The sequence below is a fragment of the Strix aluco genome, chromosome Z, assembly GCF_031877795.1.
Source record: "Strix aluco isolate bStrAlu1 chromosome Z, bStrAlu1.hap1, whole genome shotgun sequence".
Classification (NCBI taxonomy): Eukaryota; Metazoa; Chordata; class Aves; order Strigiformes; family Strigidae; genus Strix; species Strix aluco.
Window position 1 is genome coordinate 43,575,586 of NC_133971.1, and position 23,802 is coordinate 43,599,387.

A 23,802-nucleotide genomic window follows, 5' to 3' on the forward strand; every position below is an offset into this window, starting at 1 on the left:
AGCCTTTATGTCTGCCAATCAGATTTCTGGAATGCTGTGTTTTCCCCTATAAAGCTAAGATGTGGTATGATGGGCTGAGAAAGGCAGAAAAGAGGAGAAAAAAATATTGAACTGATCAAAGTATAAATCAGGAATTGTTAAAATATGTTTGTGAAGTATTTCACCTAAATTTCAAAATTATTTTTTCCCAGTTCTGCTGAGCTACATCTCTAATTTTGTGTTTATTCAAAGTATGTATTTCTTTTTATTCAATATTATATCTTCCTCAGAGAATGTTAACTGACTTTTCAAAAGGCAAAATAAAATAGAAAGGGGGAGTTGTAAGAAATGTCATATAAAACAACGTGTGTGTATATGAGTAAAAGGAAAAAAAACATGATGAAATTGATGTCAGTTTAAAACATTAAGGAATTATAAGCAAGTCATTACATTAATTTAAAAATTTAAAAAGGTGTCTTCCAAGACAATAAAAAGTGGGGATTTGCTTATCAGGATTGTAACTACTTGCCTTTGGAAATACACGATCGCAATGGAAGTAGCTGAGATTTACAGGGTAGCTATATATGTGTTATGTGATATATATTGCTGTTTGCTCAAGAAAAGAAATAGCCAGTCGCTTGTGTTGCTGGTTCATCTGTGGTACTTGGGATGTAAATAGGTCCTAACACTGTTCATTTCAAATAGGTCTTTGTTAGATGTTTCATGCCATAGAAGTCAATGAGACTGAAACGCATGTTAACTTGAGCATATACCTGGTTTTGGACTTAGTGGTGTTTGACAGAAGCATTTACAGAGGCAAGATCCCAAATTCTTGCTTTTTTAGAAAGTTATTTAGATTGTAAGATTGCAGTTGAAGTAAGTACTTTAAATGTTATCATTCCTAGCCAGTTTTATTCTTCATCTACTGTGCAATCAGATACTGCTAAATTCCCAAGCAAATGTACAAACCCAAAGCGAAATGCTGGCATGCCTGTGAAGGAGCAACAACAGAGTGTTAGGGTCAGGGCACTATTCCAAATACATTGGTTTCTGAATGCTGCAGAAATGCAGAAGCACAGCTGAGAAGTTCAGGATGAAATTATAATCACAGCTGTGCTTTCACTGCCAAAAGGGAAAGATGCCTTCACCTCCCCAGGCTTCCTCCTAGTTATGAAGTCCTGCCCCCTCCTTGTACAGGCTTTGGCCCTAGTAAAACTTTTTGCTAGACTTGATTCCGTAAGCTGATCCTATCCTATCCTATCCTATCCTATCCTATCCTATCCTATCCTATCCTATCCTATCCTATCCTATCCTATCCTATCCTATCCTATCCTATTTGCTTGCTGGGTCAGTTTTCCACTGTTTTACTTATCTGAAAGGGCTCAGGTCCAGGAAGAGCCAGAGGCAGGAGACAGGAGTGCGTGGTGAGGAGTGCACAGTTGTGAGTAGACAGCAGCATTGAGCTTTTCCTATTTCAGCAGCAGTAGCCAGCGGGATCAGCTCACCATGTAACATGTAGCTTCACCCAAAGCAGCAGATTCACCTTTGAGTTGCAGTAGCTTTTTTTCTAACATGCTCATAACTGATGCAGATATAATTACTTTTCCTGACATACATTATCACATTGGAGATTGATGTCTGATCTAATGAAGGGGGATAGTAAAGCTACTTTGTGTTACCTGTGATCAAGAATGAGAATGCTCATATTTTTCCCAGACACTTTTTTGAACGAGCTGATTTTTTTTATCTAGCTACTCCACTGGACAAATCCCTCATTTAACATATTTCAGCATGAAGTACATTTCAATAATCAGACTGTGGACATCTCTAAATAGGTTTCTAATACAAAAGCTGATGGAAGGAACTCTACTAAAGATACAGTTGTGAGAAAATGACAGAAAACCATACTAGATCTAAATATGTTCTGAAGAAGTAGTTTTAGTTACAGTTTTGTTTTGTGCCTTGAACTTTGGTAGCACATCTTGGAACTATATTCAGACTACTTTGAATTTTGATTTATTCAGTCAAAAGCCAGGCCAGCATTGTTTATTGTGTGGATTATATTCATGCTTACTGAAAAATTCACTAGCACTGAGTTTCTAATTATTGTTTTTATCCATGCAGTGAGATGTTTTGCATGTTGCCTTCTGACCGCTGCCCAGCTGGAAATCATTTCAAGTTTTGTAGGGTTTTGGTAGTGCAGACTAAGAATTTTACAAGATGCATGCATGTCTAGTACCTTTGCATAGCTCTTATCATTATGTGAAAATATTTACTGGGAATATATTATGCATTTCTTATTTCCTGAGAAAGTCAATGACTTTGTCCTGTAGCACTGACTGTCTGGCCCAGTGGTGACCTTCAGCATCATACCTGAAAACAAGATCTATGGCACAGAAACTCATTTAGGTAGGATAAAAGGAGACTCCAGAATTCTCCACAGTAGAGTTACAATTCTGGGGTGCGGGACAGCTCGTATAAATAAACACCTAGTGCTTTGGCTGCAGTTCTGGCTAGTCCAGGAGAGAAGAACAGAAGCAAGTTTATTGAGTGCTTTCTTCAGGTTTAATCAGAGGTTCATTTGCCAGCTGCTAGGCTTGGGGCGAGAGGCCAGGCACATGCTTCATCCAGGTACATCAGAACGACCCTTTTCTATGTTGTAGCCATATAAACAAAAATGTTTTACTACTTCCAAAATGATATACTTTTTTATTGTGGAATATAGTCATATGAGATTATAAATGCAGCTGCTGGCTCTGATACAATGTTGATACAATGTTTGAAATATTCTTGTCCGTAATAAGGACATTTGGTTTGTCTTCATTAAGCTCCCTGCTATTTTTTGCCATAAGATAATGTAAAGTCTGCTATGTGTGGTATTTCTGTAAACAAAACAGTGCTTAGTGTTAAGAACTCTCAATAAACAACCATTAGACTCTTTAACAAGGTGTTTTAAACTTTAGAAAAGTTTGACTTTGACATTTCCCAGATGTCTGCTTTCATTGTGCTCTTAAAGTTCTGCTTTAATATCTCTGTTGTGATTTTGGACATTTTGATCATTCATAGTTTTAGCATTTGGGGTGAGATTTAAATAGTAATATTTTATTATTTTCTATAACTGTTCATTGTACGTGTGTAGACATAATTTTGTTTTGCTAAATATAGGATTGGCTATATTCCCTTATTTTATTACTGTGCGGGCTCGGGTTCCTACCTGAATTTCCTGCCTAGTCTCCCATTTTTTTTCACAAAGCTCTCATCATCTGTGGAAACTGATTGACCCAAGGCCTAAAAACTTTTTTTTTAACCTATAAAAAAGATACCAGAAGAATGCAGCACAGTTAATGTGGTGATTTGTCTTTGCGATTCATTTCAATACCTTTCTTATCTGTGGTAGCACTGTAGTGCGTGTGTTAATGTAGTACATTCAGACATCAGCAGATGGGGCCCTTGTTTCCTTTGAAGAATGGTTTGTCTTTGAATTTTATTTTTTTTAATGTCTGTGGCAAGAATGAATTTTTCTTGTTATAATACATTAAATTAATGTATCTTTGTAGCAGATAGGGATCTAAACGCCTGAACTTTAGTGGGAAGCGAGTGTTTCCAAATCTAACTGGAGATCTAATTTTTATGGCTGCCCCTTATTTCTGTAACTGACTGAACAAAAACCTCTGCTTTGAACACTTCAGAAATTTTCTAGAGTTTGGAAACCAGCTATCTGCCTTGTGGTTGAATCCATCTTTCTACTATATTTCATAACTCTTTCTATAGGTAAAAGAATAAAGCAAATTTCTATGTCTTCTCCAGAACAGGCAGCACCTTTCAAAGTTATTTACAAAATGCAGTTTCCTTTCTCCCAAGGTGAAATAATGTAAAGGCTGTATAAAAGTGAAGAAAATGGCATGGTAGAAACAAAGCAGGAATCGGTGTAGAGGCTAATGCTTTCTTTTAACTGTTGCATCTAGGGGAAAAGCATGGGGACATGCAGCTAAGGATAACATATGTCTTAACTCAATTTCCTTGCTTTTGGAAGACTTGAGTTATAAGTGGAATGGGCTGAATATTTGAATATGGTAGTTTCGTTTCTAAGCTTGGTTGTCCCCTTAACTGATTCTGTTAGACCTAAAATACATGCATTTTATTTATAAGTAAAAAATTGTATGGAAGGCAAAGCAATATACTCTGATCCCTTAACCAATCTTACGAATGTATTACAAATTTATACTTGTATTTTGCAAATGGGTGTCTCATCATTTGGAATAAGTTTTTCAGAGTTGTTAATCTTTCTGATCTGAATAAGAACCTTATCTGAATGTGGCTATAAAGTGAGTTTTTAACATAATGTACCATAGAGGGCAAATCTTTCCTATTATTAAACTGAAACACCAAAATTGCTCCTTCTGTGCTATTCCAATCTGTCGTGTCAAAATGACTGCTGTTTGCTTATGCCAGCTTCTTCATGTGGTACACATGTGCACTAACTTACAGACTGCAGGGGGAAAAAGGTAGAATAACTAATATGTTAAAAAATTCAGCATGTCAAGAAAACAAGTTATGTTTGAAAGAGGAGCACACAGGTTGCATTTGTTGGATATTGAACCACTACCCAAGGGTTGATACTAAAGGTTAAAGTCCTGCTATTACAAAATTGAAAATTACATAACATGGAGGTGGTTATTAGGTAAAGCATATCAATTTGGTACATCAGTTTTTGTTGCTTATACATAAAAAATGACATTGGTGCAGCCATGATTTCCACTTATTCTTTGCTTTCACATAGGAGACTTGTTAACATAAAGCACATTTTCAATATCTAACTGTGCAGGCCATGCAAGGCCTCTGAAAAATTATTAATATTTTAATTCTATTTTTTTTAACTTCATTTTTTTCTGGAGGTATGATTTGTTTTCCAGAATTCAGTAGGAATCAAACTTCAGGAACACTTTACTGGTTGCTCGTTTAGCTGATTTGGGTGCATAACTCCTAAACAGTATGTCCCATTGAAACATCACCTAAGCATATCATTCTGCCTGAATTAAAATTATTTTATCTGCATCATATGGTATAATCTGAGCATCTCAATGCTTCCCTGTATTACTGATTTTCCCCTATATTCCCCTATATATTAGTCTGGACTGGGCGAAATTGTTCTATTCTTTATATAGATAAAATATAGGGGGAAATAATCCGATCAAATCATTGGCTTTTTACTGATGTAATTCCCATCAAAATTTTGTTCCCTGCAGACGTTGTACATGGCAGTGCTTTAACTCAAGAGGGAAAAATTGACTTGCACACCACATTGACTCTATTGGCATTTTCTTCCAAAATGGCAGTGGATTATTTTTCAGGTAAGAAATGACAATTTTATTTGGGCCACAAAACACTCAGGAAAATATTCTTCTATACAGTACATTTTTCTTTCTGTACACATGAAAAGGAATGTTTTTAAGGTGTGCGTACAGTATATAAAGAAAGAGAAAATGTTTAGGTTAAGTATGGACTACTTCTTATACAGTGCATTAAATAAGGAAAGAGAGACTAAGATCCAAGGATACAGTACAGTTGCCTGATTTAATAATAAATGATTATTATAGTGGCTTAGTGATCTTTTTACTCAACACACTAATTTTTGTATCCCTTTAGCTGTGTATTCATCATGCAAATGATCAAATGGAATTTCACTTCCTGTTGCTCAAGAGGGAGGGAAAAGAGGTTTAAACCATTGAGTAGGAGGAAAGGAGGGAAAGAAACTTAACTAAAAGGGAGGTTACTTTCTTCAGAAGTAGGGAGCTCTGCTTTAGTTGGAAACTGAGATAGTTCAGGTGTTTAGAGCCACTTACATCTTTGGCAATGCTAATGGTCATGATTTGAGTGTCATTAGAAACTTCTGTATATTGTAAAGTATAAAAAAGTGAGGAAGGAAGGGAAAGGGGTTTGAAGAACAAGGCCCTTTTGGAGACAAATATTTACAGTAGCTTTATCTAGGAATTTTTACGCGTATAAGTAATGATCATTACTAAGCATCCATGAGACCATTTATCTAATTATTCCTAGTGGATCTTCTAAATCTAGAGTTTATCTTACAGTTTGGTGCTCTCTCTATTTTTCTGTTAGAAATGTGTTAAAATCAAAATGTGAAATAAAATGTGAATCGTGTGGGTTAATCTTAAGCTCTTTTCAAGAAAAGTTCTTTGGTGAATTTTTCTAATGGACATTGATTATAGGTTCTGTCTTCTTGTAAGGCCTACACAAAATACATTGATTGAAAGTGATACATAGATTACCTCTTTTTTTCTAATTGATGATCAGGTTTGGGTGTGGTGGAGGTGTTCCTGTGTGCTGTTTTTCTTGCTAAAACATTGTAAAAACCCTTGCCATGAAGCGTAACAGTGAATGGCTGTCTGACATAACTCAATGTGGGCTAAATTTTGGAGCCAAATGGAGATGTTCCATTCTTTGCATTTCTGAGGCTGTAGCTCTATGAAAAGTGTGGAGGCTTTAGGTGAGAAGGCCGTTTGTAGGATTTCCTAAAGGAAAGCACTATATACTGGTGTTACAGGAAACTCCCAGAGTGGGTCAAGAAGGCATCCTCCTCCAGATCAGAGTTCGCACCTCTCTGCATCTCTGCGCCTTTAATGAGGGAAGGTTGGGTATATTTGATATATTCTTTCTATTCTCTGCAAATCCTATTTACCTTAAGACTGTGCAAAAGGGACTATTATAAGAAAATATTATATTTTTATGTACCTTTTGGAGCATATCAGCAGAGCTGATTGTGCTTAGAACTCTACCTTACTGATCTTGGAAGTTTCCTCAGATTAGGAGCTCTAGCAAAATTGGTGCCGGAGCTGACATTTTCATTGTGTCTCACTGGATCTAACAAAATGTGGCAGGCTTGAATTCCAGCATACCAACACCCTGCTCTTACAGCTGGATTTTAGGTAGCACTTAGCTGTGCTCCTGAGGAGTTCGGCTGATTCCCAGGGCAACCTGTTCAAGACTGCAGAGAGTTTGACATTATTAATTGTAATTTTGGATTGTCTGTTTTAAAACTTCATGTTTTAAGACTTTATTTACAGCATGGTTTCTTAGCTTGATTTTCACCACAGTGTTGTAAGCGAATAATGTTTGATGTTTCACAATACTTTAAATTAATCGATAACCATTTACAACGTTAACACTATCTTAATGAAGACTTTTGCTTGGGATTACAAACAGCTGCTGGAAATACAGTTCATCTATCATTTATAATCTTTTATTAAATTTGCACCTGGCAATGCAGCTATAGTTAGAAGTCTGTTAATTATGAGACCTGTATTTGGGAGGCCTATAAGTCTCATTTCCAATCTTGTCAGGCTAGAAATTTGTATGCAATCTTTTCACTAGGGTGGACATTTTTCTCCTTGAGTGGGTCAACATTTAACTTTCCCTTCTCAATAAATAGGTAATTACTCAAGAATTGCCTGAAGATGCCAAGAAAGAAAAGGGTTGGGGTTTTTTTTGGCCTTTTTATCCCGCTCTTTCCAAAGCTGTCTTTGCCTGGAATGGAAAAACAAATAACAGAACAGAGATGAAAAATAGTTCATAATAAATGATTTAACATGTATAACTTTTTTCATTTGTGGATTGTCTGTGAGCTGCTTTTGATTGTCTCAAATGAATTTGCTATTCAAAATTATTCACCAAATACTTTATCTGAATAATTTTTGGTCTGGAGATTGTTAGCAAGCAGATTGTTGCATGTATTTGAATTTCTAATTTCAGATATCACTCTGTATGTGTTGATTAGATGTAGTAACATTTATGTTCGCTATTTGAAAGAGAAGGTACTAGAACTCCTAAAATGAGATTTCCAAGCTGAATCCTGGTGTTTGCAAGTTCAGAATTATCAGTGAGTACATAGTCTCTGAGTGCATGGGCTGGTGACTGTTTCTTGAGTGTAAACTCACTTGACAAAGTCTAAGTCTGTTGCCTCTCTCAGAGACAGTTCTCACAACAAACTACCACAAATTCATACAAAAAATTATATATGCAAAAATGTGCGTATTTTTTTTTTAAAGTATTAACTTAGCTTGACCTTATTTTATTAATGTTTTTCATTTTTAAGATCCAGTAGAGGGTACAGATTGTATTTCTCAGGGAGCTGCCATTGTCAGTGAAGATCAGGCTGGAGGCTGGTAAGAGGATTGGAACAGCGTACAGGATCTGGGGGAATAGGACTTGAAAGGGAAAGCAGAATATTTCATAGTAACAGAATAAATAAACCTGTCAATTTAGGGGCCACATTAAACTGTCCAGTAATGCATTATTTTAGGCTGACAAATCTAATGAAGAATATAGGAAGGATGGATGGGCAGAGAGAAAGATGATTCAATGTATTGTTTATATGTAGCAGTTTCATACAAACTATCTCTAACCAGCTTACCAATAATGAGATATTGCTATATGGAACTCAATACAAAGGCTTTTACATTTGTCACACAGGAAGACAAGGCAACATCTTGAAGATGGAAAAAATGATGAGGAGTATTAGAGAAACACTACAGGCTCTCTTACAGGGGGAGAAACAGAAAAGTGTAGAAGAATGGCTAAGAATGAGAAGGGAGAGTGCACACAGTGGACCTAGAGCTGACCTGCTGGATCATCTAGTCTGACATCTGAAATATATCACAGGAGTGCTTGCTATCTTAAAGATGTTAGCTGGGTTTAAATAAGAGTTAGTCACCCAGCTTTTGCTTAATTTTACAGCTTTGAAAGTTCTTGTTATAGAGTAACGTTTCATTTTTCGGTAACATTTCATTGGTTTTTTGCTACCACAAATGCTTTATCTGTCTTTGTTGGCAGTGTATTCCATACCTAATGACTAGATTAAATACAGGCGAATTCTAAAGAGAAAGTTCAGGCTTGGTTTAAAAATGAATAGTGATTTCTCATGGATGACCAAAGTTTTTAACTAGATGGGTTAATACATTCATGTGAAAGTGTAACCCCTAATTATTAAGTGTCATACTGATCTGGTAGAAGAGAGTTGCAGTGGCCTTAGGAAGCAAGGGTAGTGGCCAAGTGGATTCACAAAGTAAATCCAGAAGAAAAATTGTCACTGAAAGCATGTTTTGTTTTTCTTTAATAAGTGACTTGACTGTGGTTGTTGTCACACTTCTGGATTGGAAAGAGTCCGTAACCCTTTGGATATTGCTGATATTTAGAGTGACGGAGCAGAATTGTAGAAGATACTCCTGTATTAAGTAAACTGTTAAGTAATACAGAATTATTTTTGAAAACATGATTAATAGAGGGAGTATTTTTGGCAGTTTTTGCTGGAGAGTAAACAGAAGTCCTCACAGAGAATTACAGAAAGGGAACTTTAAAGGGAATTTTGAAGAGGGAAGGAATTTTTAAGACTCAGGGCTGATTTCAGTAGGGTAAAGATTAACTGTGGCCTGGCTTTACATACCCATGCAACTCCACTGAAGACGAAAGGAATTGTCTGAGACAAGTAAGCAGAATTTAGATCCTTCTCACAGTAAGGTGGCCAGCATAGTAGATGATCCTGCTAAAATCCAGTGCAGTACTGAAGCTTGCGCTTTATCAGTCTTTTGGACTCACTGTTCCACTAGAGATTTCGTTTCACAATTTTTATGCCTTTTTTAAAAAAGTACACTTTCATTATAAGCCTCTTTTCTTCAGTTCCATGTGTTCTTGAAGATTTTGAGATCTTTCTAAGCACTTGTGTGAGTCTTTTTATGTACCTCTGGTTACAGCCTGATTGCTGAATGTTTTGGGTGAATATCTGCAATTTGGATGAATAGCTGAAGGTACACCAAATGGTGGCATTCAGAGGTATTTGACCAAGAATGATTGACAGTGTCTGTAACTACTTATTATGTCAAGGCTTCAGCACACCGATTGATGGGAAATGATGTATAATAAATTAGAATGATCACACATCATTTCCCATCGATTGAAATGCCAAATCCTTTGATGGAGTAATGAGTTATGGCCAATACTACTCACTGTCTTAGTGGGAGATTGATTGCATATCCCTTCATCAATGTGATCAAACAACTAAGGAATCCAAAGTACACATGTAGCACACAAGTTCCACTGTGTTTTCAGTATAAAGTGAGAGTAATACTATGTAGTCAGTGTTGCTTCTGTGGTATTATCAGTGCTACCTGGGTATATGTGAAGCATGAGTAAACATGAAAATGTGGCCAAATTCATTATATAGACACTTCAAAGAAACATAAGCTGATTCCCTCTCAGTTTCACATACCAACAGAAGACTAGGGATGAGATTGAATTTCCAAAATCAGTTATGCAATAAATTCTAATTAAGAAAATCCTAACTAATGAAAACTCAGTTCTTGCTTTAATTTTTTTCCTGAGTTGCATGTCCTTGCAGAAATTAAACTTAATTTGCTCTGACTCAGAAAAGAGTAGGTAGAGCTATATCTCCAGGAAAGTACATGACCCCCAAATTAGTAAAAGGAAAGAAAAGTTTCTAGCAGTCAACTGAGAAAATAATTTGCTTTAGAATTTTGTATTTTTCTTCCATTTGAGAAATTTCTTCATCTCCATCTCTATCTGTATATTATAAAATTAACAATTTGTACCAGCTAGTCCCTCTATCCTTCTTTCTTGGGAAAGATACTTCAGTGCAAACACATGTGTACACACACATATTGAACAATATTTAAAAGGCTGACTGTAGTATCTTGTGCCTATTCCAGTGTGTTATTACTTATATACTCAGTGTTTGAGACATTCAGTTTTACTTCACGTGTAGTGGTCCTCTCCATTAGCCAAAAAAACCCTCCAGAAAACATTGGCTAACTACAAGATAATGTAGCTGAAGAAAATATGATCTAGAACAAAAGAAGAAGAAGAAGAAATTTTTCTTGAGCTCATGGAGTGAACACAGAGGCCATTTATTTTTCTTCACTGTTCTTTTCAACTGCTGAGAAATGGATGTGTCTGTCTGTGATGAAGACTTCTGAAGTAGAAATTAGATAAATTGTGTCAGGTAAATTCTCTTAGGGAAGGAATTACAATAATTTTCTGTATTTAAATGTTATTTTATAGGTGCATAAAAGCTGTTTTTTGATGCACAGCTGGTCTGTGTTGTCTGTGAGAGAATGTGATGATGCGATGATGAAGAAATGTGGACTTGTTATGTACTTAAGTGAGTTTAAAATGTTTTGTAAATTAATTTTCATGAGAAAGAACTATATTGAAATGAGTATTTCTGGATCACAGTTGCACAATAAGGACTGGTCAGCTGAGCAATGACAGCAGTATGAGATCAGTAGATGGAAGCTAACTTTAAACCAGGTACTGTTGCTGTCTTGCCAAGCAGCATGAGGCTTAATGTGGGCCAATTAACCCTACCTGTCATGGAGATTTTGCAGCAGACAGTCACTTTCAAAGTGCTAGAGCAAGACAGCTACTGAGATTGGAGCTAGCTAATTTAAGCTCTCATGAGCATCTTCACAGCACTGCAATCACTGCTCTTACAGACTGTGTAACCTCTGCAATGTGTAAGCAGTATGGTCACACTGCAGTACCGAGGCTGCAGGCAAGTATTTGTAAATTAGGAAATGTCAGAACATAGGTTGCTTGTGATACTTAAATTTTGTCTCTATATGCGTATTCATTATGGCAGATCCTTTAAATACATGATCACCTGCTATGTTTTTCTACTGACTTTTATCTCATTCAATGCATTGTATAGGTAGCAATCATAGACAGCAGCAACTTTTTAATATCTTCTTGATGGAAAAAGGGAAGCACAATTCTAGAGTTACATGGACCTCAAAAAATTACCCTGGGCCCTGGTGAGAATTTGAAACCTGAACTTCTGTTCTTGAAATGTGAAGAACTTTAGGACTAAATGAGTACACAGTAGGAAAAGTCTCCTTTCCTGGCATGATTTGCTTAAACTGTGAGCTAGGTCAGATGGGTACCAGAAAGTGGTCCAAGGCATCTTTCTCTCTCTTCTCCACGCATGCATGCATGCATGCATCCATCCACCCATCCACCTACTCACCAACCCACCCACCCACCCAGAAAAGCTGGCTCTCACTGGGGATTCCAGTATGTTATGGGCAGTTCAATTTCTTAGGCTGGGCTGTTACTCTGCAGATAATGTTTTGACATTCTGTAATTGCTGACTGCTCAACAGAGACAGGAAAACCCTTTATTTTTCCAGAAGTTTGTAACTGTGCAAAATCTAGGCAGAATATACAGTGACAAAGAAAGGATAGTTCCATTGTTTAAGAACTTCCTCTTCGTCCCGATTCTAAAGCTTCCTATAGTAGTGACATTGTTGGAGTTTATTGTGGATGCCTCTAGAAAACCTTAATGTAAAGAATTCTGGTAGCTATTACTGGTGACAGCAGGACAAACTGAAAAAGTAGCAACTATATAATAGTTAAAGAATTAACTCTGAGAACTGGTTTTATATTCACATAATATATGTACAGGCAGATGAATAACAGTATTTTTAAAATTCAGCTTTGTATTAAGATTCAAACCCAGTATTTCACTTATTGCCACTTGGCTTTCATCCATTTGCTCTGTTAGAAGCCATTCTCCTGCATTACTCATTAGCACAACAGCAGCACAATGTACACAGTGCATAGTCTGTTCTTGAAGAATACAGGCCAACTTCCAAATTCTTTTAAAATATGTTGTCTGTAAGGAAAAGCTAAATACACGGAAATTGGTAGAGTGACTATGTTTTGGTTTTTTTATACCACTGTTAAGTCACAGCAAAATTTGACCTCGGATGTTTAACCTGCCTCCCATGAAAATCAATGTGGTTGGTGCATCCAAGTTCTCATTTAAATGTACATTGAGGCACTGAAGTACTTTTTCTAAAAGTGAATTTTTGACCAAGTACAGTAAATTGTAACAGCTTCTGACCCTGTTACAATAAATACATAATTTATCACAAGTACTCTACTAAACACAATTTTCCTGAAGTATCTTGGAGAGGTAGTTACTTGCTATGCATATGCAATTGCCACTTTTTAATATTTAAATATCCTGGAAGTTTTACTTTTTTGTTCAAAATGGGAAAGGCACATCAGCTTTCATAGCTGAATCAAAATCAATGTTAAATAATTACAAATGAAAAAATCGTCTGAAGCTATCCAACATGTATTTTTATACATTATCTCAGAAGGTCAGAACTGAGACTGAGAAAACATGCATGAATACAAATTGCTTTGCCATATTCAGGTTCCTGTGGGTTCCTTTGGGTTTTATGGATAATTAAAAAACCTCTTCAAAATGATAGGGCTGCAGGAGGACAGCAAATTCCAGGGCACCACACAGCAATGTAGGATTCTGGAGAGTTATCCTGTTACCAAGCTCCCCTTTGCGCAAATACCATGGAATTCCTGCCAACTCACAGTATTATCAGGATTTAATTAGCACTGAGAAACACATTAGAAGGCTTTGAACTTTGGGATGGAGAAAAATGTATGAAAATCTCATAAGCAGCTGAACTTAAGGAAAAAGTTGGGATAAATTTAATTGCCATGTTACTGTTTAGGTTACCAAAGAAGCCAAAGATCTGATGAGTAAAACACATTGTTATAAATTAGCCAGGGCAGACCACTGTATTATTGAGGCCACACTTTGTCTACACTGCTGCATAACTCTACCTTAAGAATTACAGGTAATTGAGGACAAAGAAAGTGGGAATATTAATCACACTGTATACTTTTGGTCTTAGTCCTACTTGTATTCCAACAGTGCTTAGAAGCCCTGGTCATAGATACCATTTCATGTATTTTATGTATGCTACAGAGGTCAGTCCGTGGCCTAAAGAATTTACAATCCTATGCATGAGCCAAGGCATCCCAGATGGGTGCAGGCTGACCCAAGTATAAGAAAATAATGACACCATCTTGTACAATATGGTAGACAGTGGCCGTACTTTAACAGCACCTTTGTCATTTCCCACTGGTGTTCCCATGTAAGCATTAGGAAAACTTTTAGGCAGGGGATACTTTATTTTTGCAGGTGTTTAAGGTAATACCAGTTTGTAGAGATAAAATGCTGAAGTGCTTGTTTTAAAATTCATCAAATCGATGATGAAACTGGTTCCCCCTTTTGTCTGATTCTCTTATTCTTTTCATGGGAATAAGGAAAACCAAAGTCTTGTGTCCTGCCAGCTCTCTGTAGAGTATTACTGAGCCTGCAGTGTTTTCTAGGCAATTGCTTGGTAAGGCATAGATCATTTACAGATGAAACCTCTCAGTTTTCATTACTCAATAAAATGCACACAGACAAGTTACGCAAATAACAGTACCTTTAAAAGCATTTTTTCAGTGCTATAATGATGCTCAAATTAATTCAAGTGATTTTATTAGAGATAAAAATTATTGGAAATCCTGATTTCTTCTATGATGCCTCTAAAACTATACCTAAGTGAAACATTTTTACTTTAGATCCAGAAATAAAAACTTCTGGCATTGCTCATCATTAGAATTTTTCCCCTCAGGCTTTGTCTTTATTAGCAGCTTAAGAGTATATTTAGCACTGTCATATGTGAAATCTCTTCTGTTTGCTAAACTAATATGGGATAAAATGTCTTTTTTTACAGTGTTACTCATTCATTATATAAAAATGAAAGAAACTAGTGTGTATATAGAACTACTCTCTATTTTTATGACAAAAGGGAGGTGAAAATACACATCCCTTAGGCACCCAGGGGTATTATGTAAGAGTCATTAGTGTAATTGATATCCGTATAAAAAGTGTTGTGTCAAACATGATTAAAATGTGCAATATATTACAGAAGTTCCAGTGTTCCAGCTGCTTTGTTATAATCCTTCTTCTGATAGATATGTTTCTGCTTCCTTGTGAAAAGGTAAAATTATTTCAGAAAAAAAGATCTTTTCCTTCTTTACTGATTTAAGGCATGAGTTCTAAAAGGCATATCTTGTCCTATATACATGATTTTCTCATGTACAATGAGGTTAACATTTACTGTATGTCCACTCATGCAATAACAATTTAATCAGGAGAATTCCTTGGTTTATGAAGACCTTTTATTAGGGATCATTTCCACAGACTGCTAATAGGCCTTAGCAATTCTTGTAATAGAATAAGATGGTCTCTTGATGGCATGCTACACCTTGACAAGAAAACTAAACTCAGAAGAATAGATTTAACATCTGTTTATACCTCTTTTACACCAGAATGGTAGCACTGCATTTATTCTCCTGAGAGAGGAGGAGGTGTACATTTCTAGACAAGGGTTTTAACTTTCCATCTTTTAGGTTTTTTGGGTTTTTTTAAGGAAATTTTACAGTATTTTTAATGTTTAGTTTTAAATATTGTTTCCCTTTTCTCCAAAAGTCAAATGGACATCTTTCTTCAATTCCCTTCTTTAAAGACATTCTCTCAATGCAATTTTTCAGTAAAAATGTGATAGTAGAAAACAACCTCTAAAGTAAAAATCTTCCCATTTTCAAATGCTAGCCAGGCAGAAGGTGGTTGTCAGATAAGAGGCAGCCTGCCTAGAGTTCAAACTCCAGGGGATCATGGTCACAGGACAAGACTTCCTATGGCAATAGCAGTTTCTAATGAATGACCAAGCATGAGTTTTCTGCATTCATCTCTGCCCAAAATTTGCTAGTCACTATAGCTCCAGCCCTGCAGGGTTCTTGAGCTCACACTATCACAGCCTGAACCTTCTGAGATTCAGGATCCCCAATACAGTGCCACACAAGATATATTCTTCCTTCTGTGTCCAGTTCAGATTGCAAGGTCTTCATTCTTTTCTGGTTATAAGCACTGAGTCCCTTGTTGCCAACTGAAAGCACAACATTTACATGTCTTTCTCATCACGTTTCTTGTCAAAACCATCAGAGTTTAGAAATAAGCCACTGATAATGGTCTTTTCTTGCTATTACTAAATTAATAGTTTATAACTCTACCAAACTTTAACATCTTAGCTGGCATTTTCCATGACAGGCATCTGTCCCAAACACAATATGTTTGATGATTAAGCTCTAACACTTTAGTAATTTCCAAGTAAAAGATTATGAGGAGACAATGTCTCTGTCTGCCTGAAGAATATTCTTGCTTCTTGAAAGGTTCTTTTTCTGCCATGGGTGTTGAAATTTGGCAGGGTTACGCTGGTGTGAAAATTTATCCTAAATACATTCCTGTTAAATGTATCAGAAAAATTGTTGCTTCTACAGGCTGAATAGGGCTTTTTTATTTATGTTTTTGCTATTTACATTCCTTGAGGAATCCATCTGCGCTGAACATGCCGTGCTCCAAGCCTGTAGGGATGCTGAACAGGATTGTCCCCACACCTCCAGGTACGACTGTGATGCTGGGCACAGGAGATTTCCATTGGGACAATCCAGCAGAACATGGAGAAAATCAGAAAAATCTGCTGAACTCAGAAATGGAAGCATGAGAAATAGAGGGGAGAAGAAAAAAAGGAAGCTACTGTAGAGGAAACGAAATTTGAACTGGAGAGCATGGATGTTAAGAAAGAGTGCAGGAGTAGCAGAGACATGTCAGAGCAACAAGGAATAGAATGTGTTTCGAGGCAAAAGAACAAAAGGTAATCTTACTGTGAGAAGCTAGAACTTCCTCCAGAAACCTGGATTTGAACCCAAGAGTCTTGGATTTTTTCCTGCTTCTACCATCAACAAGTATTTGGCAGAGTGTGTATCTCTCTCACTAGGCCATCTGAGTGCAAGTTAGTTCGGAGAGGACTGCACCCAGCTGATGGATTTTGCCTTAATGAGAGGAAAAGCTTTCCCCAGCTAATGGAATAAGGTGACCATGCTGCCTCAGCTATCCCTCTTCCCAGTTCAAGTACAGGGATGGGATTGACAATGTTTGTTGCATGCAGGATTTTGTTGGGTTTGGTCTACTAAGGCTGAATTCACACACACTGCACTGGTTCTTTTTCCAGGATGCATATTCAAAATTTCTTAAAATTTGTATTTTCCAAAGAAGCTTCATGCAGGTTTGCCAGGCATCTGTCATACAATAACAGATATTTCCTGTGTGCAAATATACTCAGAAGCAGGAATCATTATGCTCAAAAATTGTGAGGCTACCATGAGAGAGATGATAAAAATATGACCAGTAGAAGAGAAAACCTTCACAAAGGGAACAAGAGCATCTGCATGCAATGACTGTCAGCAAGAACTTTTGGCACTGCCATGTCTCATAGCTTGTTATTTTAACTCAGAGTTAAATAACAGAATGTTTCCTATGCCCTTAATGCAAGCTGGTTATAACCTATACAGTAAATATATATTTATATTGTTTGCAATACTACGTAAATAGTGAGTTCACTGTAGGAGACGACAGTGGTATAATAGCAACACTTGAAGTATGATCTATCCTTTTACATGAGTGGAGTTATTGATTATAGAGAACCTGTTTTATAGCCAACACAGTGACTTCCCTGTGCAGTAATTGTATATATGCTGCAGTTTGCTGAGGACATATGTGATTGCCTGAGAGCAGTATTGCCCTCTACTGTGGTAACCTAATTTCAAATCTGGTGCTTCTGGTTTGTGTTATGAATAAAGTAATTCAGCAGTGCTGCACAAGAATGTGTATGGGAAGAGTGTTAGCTTTCCTTCCTGTTGTGTATTCTGTGTGGAAGCTACTTTACGCATCATGTTTCTTTTTAACCTCAGCCCTAGTCAAATTTATGACAACACTTGTAGGGGTGAAACAAGCAATCTGCAGGTCAGGTTCAATGGAGACAGAACTGGGTAAGTGCACTTACTCTCTTGTAAGCCTTTATTACTAAGTGTTTGTTTTCAAGAAAGAGAAATCCATGCTGCACAGCTTCATTGCAAATTCTGGACTTACAGTTTTTAGAAGATGATGAAACAGGAAGTTTCTATTGGCCAATAAAATGAACAGTTTATCTTTTAGCAGTGGCCTTCATTCAGACAATATTTCTTCTTTTTTTTTTGGCCTCTTGGTTAATACACAGTTGTACAGTCTCCAGGGAAGGACTGTTTTTGTTGGTTTTTTAAACAGGAAGCAACAACAAAATTTTGCCTATCCCGATGCTAATGCATGCTCCTCTCAGGATTCCATTTGGTTTGGACACACAATAGGAAGTGCCTGTCCAGATGGGCACTTTGAGAATCAGCCTGTCCCTGTGTTAGGTGACATATCTTTCACACTTGAGGAAAGCCGGTGCTTCACACGCATGAAAGTGTACACCCTCTTTGGACTTAGAAATCAGGGTTTGAGAATAAAACAAACTCGAATTAAATTGGTTTCATTTTGAAAAGTCAAACCCCATAAGACTTTAATACTTGGGTGTATGCTGATGAAATGCCATGACTCTAAAGACTATTAATATTCATAGAAAGTCTGAAATAATTCATGACTTTCTGGAGTAATGTTAGATGATGTACGATGGTCAACAGTATCATTCACACTGAACCTTAAAAATTATTGACAAAGACAAGTTCCTAAACACTGGCTAAACCTTGTATTTGTTGTTATGATTTCTTGGTTTTATACTTCAAGCAGATTTTCAATTCACTCCACTGTATTCAGAGTAATTATTCATTTATTATAGTCAGTTTAGATATGGTAAAGATTAAAGGAGTAAAACAAATCATTTCAGTGACATAGGCTAGTGATACATTGTTATTATTCTGATTTCTTTGCCTCTTGCGTAAGGAAGATTTATAGCATCCATTTTTGAGTGATTCCTTGTTACCATATATTTTTATAGGTATTTATTTGCTAATATAAAGTGTTTTGATAAAGTAAGAAGCTATCTTCCTCGCTCACCATTCCTTTAGGAAATATAAACATTCCCAGAATAAAAGAAAAAAGACTGTAGATTTGAACAGCAGAGATATTATACATGCAATAAAATGCATTTGTCTATTAATAAAAAACAAATGCATAATATGATGCATCACTATTCTAAGATAACTACATGGTTCGATGTTGAGAAATTAATGGCACGAAGCAGATGCCTTCAGTCATCTAGGAAGTGTGGTTTTCCAGTGCACTGCAACTGCATACCCTGCAGTGTGTCATCTCACTTATAAGGGGGTTTTACATGTTTATAAAAATGTGTTAAATATTGGTAAAGTTTATTTTATGCATTATGCATAAAAGTTGTCATTAGGATTTAACAAAGCAGCTTGCAGAGAAAGATTAGAAATAAAATCTCTGTATACAAAAACGATTTGGATGGTTTAGCTAGATGGTTCTGACTTAAAAAAATTAACATTTCACTTACTGTTCTCAAACATTCAGAGAAAGGAGAAAAACAGCACTAACTGAAAAGAGTGAAATATATGTTGTTATAGTAGTGCCTAGTAGGATCACTATTACAGAGGTTCTTTTAGTATTTCCATTATAAATCCTCTTTATTCAGTGTAATATCGTGGTAATTTCAAATCACATTTGGCTTTAACTTGGCAAATAATCTGTCAACACAGAAATTCAGTTCATTTATATGTATGCATGCATTTATTCTTATATGTGCACAGACTATATCATGTTCACACGTTGCTGATGTATAGATTTTAAAATAAGCAATGATTGCAAAGCTACTCTTTTTTTTGGTCCAGTTTTCCTAACCATCAATTTAAAAGGAGATTACAGATGGGATTTTCAGAAGCACTTAGCATTGCCTTAAATGGTCACATTTAAGTTAATGGTAAAATGTCTATGACTTAAATTGCAGTAAAGTTAGGTCAATGCTGTTGAAAATCTCACCCCACCCTTTCAAAATATGTTTAGGGATCTAGCTGTAGGTGTGTGGTATAACTTATGGACATAATGACATTTCAGTGGAACTTTGAGGAGATTATTCAGAGCTCTTTTGTGCCTCTGAACGTTCCCTGACTAGATAAAAAGCCTAAAGCACTAGTCTAGGCACCTATATTAGATGTTTAATTGATTCAGTTGGGGGAAGTTGTTTTCCTCTTTAAAAACAAACTTGAAAGGATGCTTTTATGTTGAATCTAAATAAAGAGAAAAGACCCATTATGAAGTGAAGGATGCCATAAGTAAACAACATGGATGAATGTCATGGCTGGAGTTATATGGCAGTAGTGTAAGTATGAGAGGTGGAGGTATCAATAAGCATGTAGAAGAAACTCACTGACAATAATAAAAAGTCACACTTTTGGCAGCCATACTTTTATTTTTATGATTATATATATATTCTGAATTTTTTTTCCAGTGGCATAACTTTCTTTTTGCTGTATTTTCCTCAACTACATGCATCTGCGCCTAGTTAAGACATTCTCTGTCTTTATTTATACACTTTTTGCAAGTTAGAACAGAAGTTCTCAAAGGTCAGGGAGCTGGAGCACCTCTCTTATGAGGACAGGCTGAGAGAGTTGGGGTTGTTCAGCTTGGAGAAGAGAAGGCTCCAGGGAGACCTTAGAGAGGCCTTCCAGTACTTAAAGGGGGCTACAGGAAAGATGGGGAGGGGCTCTTTATCAGGGAGTGCACTTGTAGGATGAGGGGTAATGGTTTTAAACTGAAAGAGGGTAGATTTAGATTAGATATTAGGAAGAAATTCTCTACTGTGAGGGTGGAGAGACACCGACACAGGTTGCCCAGAGAAGCTGTGGCTGCCCCCTCCCTGGCAGTGTTCAAGGCCAGGTTGGACGGGGCTTTGAGTAACCGGGGATAGTGGAAGGTGTCCCTGCCCAGGGCAGGGGGGTTGGAACTAGGTGATCTTTAAGGTCCCCTCCAACCCAAACCAGTCTGTGATTCTATGATTCTGCAATTCTATGATTCTATGACAAAACAATATAATTTTGAGTCAAACTATTCCCTGCTGTTTCTATAAATAGATACGGTGCTAGCTAAAATCATAATAACACCAGAAAAAAAGAATTGTTGAAGCATTTAGTTAAATGTCCAAAAGTAGTTGGGGATTTTTATTCTGATAAATTAGAACACTTCACTTCCATTTATGCTTTGGAACAAGTACAGTTCCTCTGTTAAAAAAACCCAACAAAAACACAGAAGAAAAAGGGCAATTCCAGAAAAGACATCGTTATTAGTCAATGTATTAGATGAGATCAGTGTTGCAACGTTGGTTCTTGGCCTTTATCAAACAGGCCATCAATTTAGAGGTGATTCTTTGCGCTTGTAGCTATAGGCTATTTCTGTATAGGTTCTATATTTCTCTCAGCTCCTAAACTAGCTAGAACAACTGATAGTAGCTGTGGTCACTACATAAGTTTGTGTCAGGTCTCTGGCCTGGATGCTAGGATGGTAACCTTGCTGGGTTGATTATGTAGCATCATCCTAGCTAAACTGCTGATGACAAGCCAAAGGGCAGCCACAATGATTACTAGTTGGGGTAGCAGTACCTCTGGGAACATGGATCAGGAGAGGCAGGTCTGCTGTGGTTTGGGAATTCATTTGAGCCAACAGCAGTCTTCTAACCAAGGTGCTTAAGAATGTGCTTTTATGCACACACCAATTTTTTTTTTATTTTAACAGAATGTAAGCAAATCCGTAAATAACTGGGTGAGCAAAAGAGGAACTTACATACTTACTTAAATACTGAAAATTAGGTTTGGCTCATTTTAGTCATAAATTGGAGGAATTAGGATTTTGGATTACATTTTGGGTGGTAGGCTTTAACAATTCAGTTTCTCTCAGCTGACTCACACTGCAAGGTTTGTAGGTGCTCAGAGTTCATTGCAGTTACAGATTTGCTTTCAATTAGCAGTTATTCAGTACTGTTGCTATCTACTACTGTTACTGCAGAAAATGTTAATGGCTTTCATCTCACTTTCCTGAAAGACAATCAAAGCTGATTATTTGATGAGTGATGTGGCATCACTGAGCTCTTACATGATGGCTTACTGCTTTTTTTGAGCATTTCCCTGTTATTCAGAACTTTATGTTTAAATAAAAGAGAATATTTAAAAATATTCTTAGAGCAAGGACATTTGGGATGAGGATGACATGTAGTTTGGTCTGAGTTTGTAATCTTGCATAATACAGGACACCCTAAAAGATCTGGCTTTAACTTTGTACTTCCTGATGGAAGACTCTCTTCTGTTCCTCATGTCTGCATTGAAATAAAGAACCCAGGTTTGTCTTTCCTGCACATATTGCAGATTTAAAACAACCTATGAACACAACTAATGCAACTTTATTTTTCCTTAGTATCTTAAAGTATATTGTATCACAGCTTGAAATTTCATGTTGGTTTCTTTTGTAAAGATCAAAAACATTATATTGGTAAACTTCAAAGCAAGAAGTTCAGAGGAAATATTTGCTACCCAATACAGTTGCTACCCAGTACTTGAAATACAGTTATCACAGGTCCAGATGGCTTGGAACTGACAGGGGGTCATGAAGTCTTTTACCTTTAGAACACCATTCATATCTAATCTGAAGTGACTGCTGGCTAAACCTCATCCTAATTTAGGCTCATCCTAAATGCTCTGTGGCCTGCAGGAAGCATTCAAATCCAACATTCAAGTCCAGTTTCTGCCACTGTTCAAGCCCAACTTCTGCATTAGCTTCTCCTTGCAAGGCCACTCCTTGCAATTTCCCAGCTATGTGACATTCCAGGATTTTCAGGGATCCCCAGTATAATTAGTTGCAAGGACTACAGAAATTACAATTTTTGTGGGATGCCACATTGCTATGAATTTCCATGGAGATGAGTGCCTGTCATCCCGCAGAACACTGTTGATCTTCAGAAAATGCCATTCTGGCTACTTTGCTTACTCTTTACAACAAAATGTACTCACTGGAACTAGGATTTTAGGTACCTTTCAGGAAAGTCTGACCTACAGGACTAGGGAATAGTGGTGTCTATATCACAAACCTTTCATTTTCCTGGCCAAGTTCAGTATAATTATGCAAAAGGAAACATCTTCACCATCCATGCAATCATTTATTCCTTTTGTGCTGCTATCAAGAGACCAAGTAGGGAAGGAAATTTACTACATGTGTTTCTATTTTCATGTTTTCTGAGCAAGAAATTACAACATCTGGTAAATAGAGCAGGTTCTTTATACTCATTGTGGACTACTGTGTGAAAATGCTTCGCTGACTTCGGAGGAACACCTATAGATTTATTAGATGTGTTTTGAGAAGTGAATATTTGACCCAGAATGAAAATGATTACTACAAAAGAGATTTCTGAGGAGTAAATGGAAGTTATATGTTATTTGGTCTCTGGAAATCGCAGCTTGCATGGCTGTTTGATCTGACCAATGACATAATAAATAGGCATGTAGATGTTAAAATGACACAGGCTTGGCAGGCCGGGATGAGCACAAAGAGACTGTGCTACTACTTGTTACCTGTAGGAAGTTTAATTTTCTCATTTCTCTGTTTCCCACGGAATATTGTACACTGCTTTGTTCCTTGGTGTATATGAATTAATGATGGTTTAGTAAGCCATTAATGGTCTTTCTGTATGATTTAGGGTGAAATTTCATATGCTTACTAGATCAATGCTTGACATAATGGAAAAACAATGGGTACATCGATGATTTTTCTGTACTTTTCTGATCCCTTGACCCTGGAGATTGCTGAAGGAAAAAACCGTCTCTAGTATAAATAGAGATAACAGTGCCAAATTGAGTAACAGCTGCTGAAGAACTGCTCTACTAACCATGCCAAAGAGAAATTTCTTGTTCTTGCTGTGTTTCTTCTTTGGCCTGTTCTGCATAGTACCCATGTACTGAGATGAGGTGATCTAGGTCTTGTAGTGGTCTGAGGAGCCTCTGATGACAAGGAAGTTTTCAGCCATGTATTAAGATAGTCTTTATGTCCCCTTTGCACTGC

At 36.8% G+C, this 23,802-nt stretch overlaps 1 long non-coding RNA gene and 1 pseudogene across 1 annotated transcript in view; one reads left to right on the top strand and one right to left on the bottom strand.

Moving 5' to 3' along the window:
• Positions 1-23,802, top strand: part of LOC141918269 (uncharacterized) — a 495,882-nt gene that overhangs the window by 28,161 nt on the left and 443,919 nt on the right. The gene's annotated exons all lie outside the window — the stretch shown is intronic.
• The window catches only part of LOC141918451 (uncharacterized), a 186,108-nt pseudogene continuing 163,196 nt past the window's right edge, over positions 891-23,802 (bottom strand).